Genomic DNA, 2,018 nt, shown 5'->3' on the forward strand with positions numbered 1-2,018 from the left:
ACACCCTCCTCACCACCGATTTGGATCACTTGTTGTTCCCTTGTTCCTGGGTTTGTTAACACCACTACCTTTCCCCCCACCTCCTCTTCTCCCATGTCCCCCCAGAACTGTCAGTCCTGTTGTTTTCTCCTCCAGATTGTTCATCTAGCCTATCTTATTTAGACAGACCTACGGAGATGACAACATGCACAAAAACAAGACAGAGCAAAACCAAGCAACAATATACAATAAAACAACAACAAATCAATGACAAAAAAAAACAAAACACAACAAGAAAAGCTTATAGTTAGATCAAGGATTGTTTGTTGCCCTTTAGGAGTGTTTTCCAATCCAGTCTATTGGGGCACCATGCCCTGGCCCCAAAGTCCACATTCAGCATTCCCTGGGGACCTGCCCACTCCCTTCCCTTGCTGTTCTGTTGCACCCACTTAGTGTTTTGGCTAGGTGTGGTTGGTGGGATCAGATCGGGTACAATTTCCACACTGTGTCTCTGGTGTTGTACCCTGTAAGGCTATGGGTCAGTGAGGGACATCATGTCTCATAGTGGGGCCAGCCATGTGGTCCTCTCTGTGGACTGGCTGCTCTAATTGGGAACATCGTCCTCAAGGCCTGGTGTGCCAGGATGTGCTCCACTCTCTCCTCCTCCCCCTTCATCTGCTCTGTGTGCTCTGATCAGATATGACCCTCTCCTGGAGCTGCAGATTCAATGCCATCCTTTGAAACAAATTCTTCTGGGGGGAGGGGCAGGTGACCACTTAGTAGTTGGGATTGGGCCCGGCCCCCAAGGTCTATACAATTCTTACCAAAACAAAACAAAATAAACTCACTGCCATTGAGTCAATTCTGTCTCCTCGTGACCCAACAGGGCAGAGCAGAGATGTGCCTGGAGGTTTCTGAGACTGCCCCCCTTTTTACGGGAGCAGAGAGCCTCATCTTTACCCTTGCAGCAGCTGGTGGCCCACTGCATATGCACGACACCACAGGGCTCCTTACCAAAGACACTTAAAGGCTGTATTTCCAGCCAAATGGTCTGCACATTTTCTATACAGAACTTCTAAGAGGGAGTGTGATTTGCCTACTTGTGATTGATGCCTTCACATGAATTTTTTTTTTCTTGTCATCCTTGCGCAGGGGCCAAGCTAATCTTCTCTGTATCGTTCCAATTTTAGTGTATGTGCTGCCGAAGCGAGCACATTCACATGAAATTTTAAGTTACTTTTCAGCTGCCTCAAACATGCAGAAGCACTTAGTGGGAAGTTTTCCTTTATAGAAAGCAACCTACACAATGAGTATTATGGTTGCCAGCCATATAAAAGATGCTAACATGTGAACGTGTTGTAAAATCCTGTTTTCAAACTGTGGAATAATGAGAATGTCTTTCTCCTTGGAAATACATGAAAGAAAGGAAGAAAATGGAGAAAACAATTCCTATACAGCAAAATTCCCTGGAAACTGGTTAATGATCTGTGAGGAGACCAGGAAGGTGGCTTCAAGGAACGTTCTTCTGCAAGGTTGGCAGGAGGGCCTGTGAAGAGCCATGACACAGAAGGCAGGCACTGAGCCCCAGCCCAGGGGGTTGGAGCTGGACTAGGTGGGCGTCACTGCTCTTGTTGCCAGGCAGGCTGCCCAGCTGTGGCCCCTGGGAAGGAAGACCCTCCTCCTTTCAACAAGCACCGCTACCTCACCCTTCACTACACCCATCCCCTGCACATAGCATCCCCTTCACCCCTACATGAAAACCACATCCACATACCCCTCAACACACATGCAGACACACCCCTACACCTATGCCCTCCTAGACACTCCCCCACATCTATATACCCACATCCACATAGACATCAAGTACATTCATACACACAAATACACCCCCAACTCATTCTCATACTGAGTTCACACTCACAGACCATGCACACACACAATCCCACCCCTACATGCTCCAATATACCCAGATGTCCACATCCACACCCACTCACATGCTCCCAGCCCACCCCCATGAGATATCCACGCCCCCCAAACAC

General features: G+C 48.3%; 1 pseudogene; it reads right to left on the reverse strand.

Annotated features, from left to right (window-relative positions):
• Positions 1-1,096: 1,096 nt before the first annotated feature.
• On the reverse strand, positions 1,097-1,193 carry LOC115873598 (annotated as a pseudogene).
• Positions 1,194-2,018: the final 825 nt, after the last annotated feature.

This window comes from Echinops telfairi, unplaced genomic scaffold (genome assembly GCF_000313985.2).
Source record: "Echinops telfairi isolate 266 unplaced genomic scaffold, ASM31398v2 ScPeMD7_7469;HRSCAF=8507_0, whole genome shotgun sequence".
In the NCBI taxonomy this organism is placed as follows: domain Eukaryota; kingdom Metazoa; phylum Chordata; class Mammalia; order Afrosoricida; family Tenrecidae; genus Echinops; species Echinops telfairi.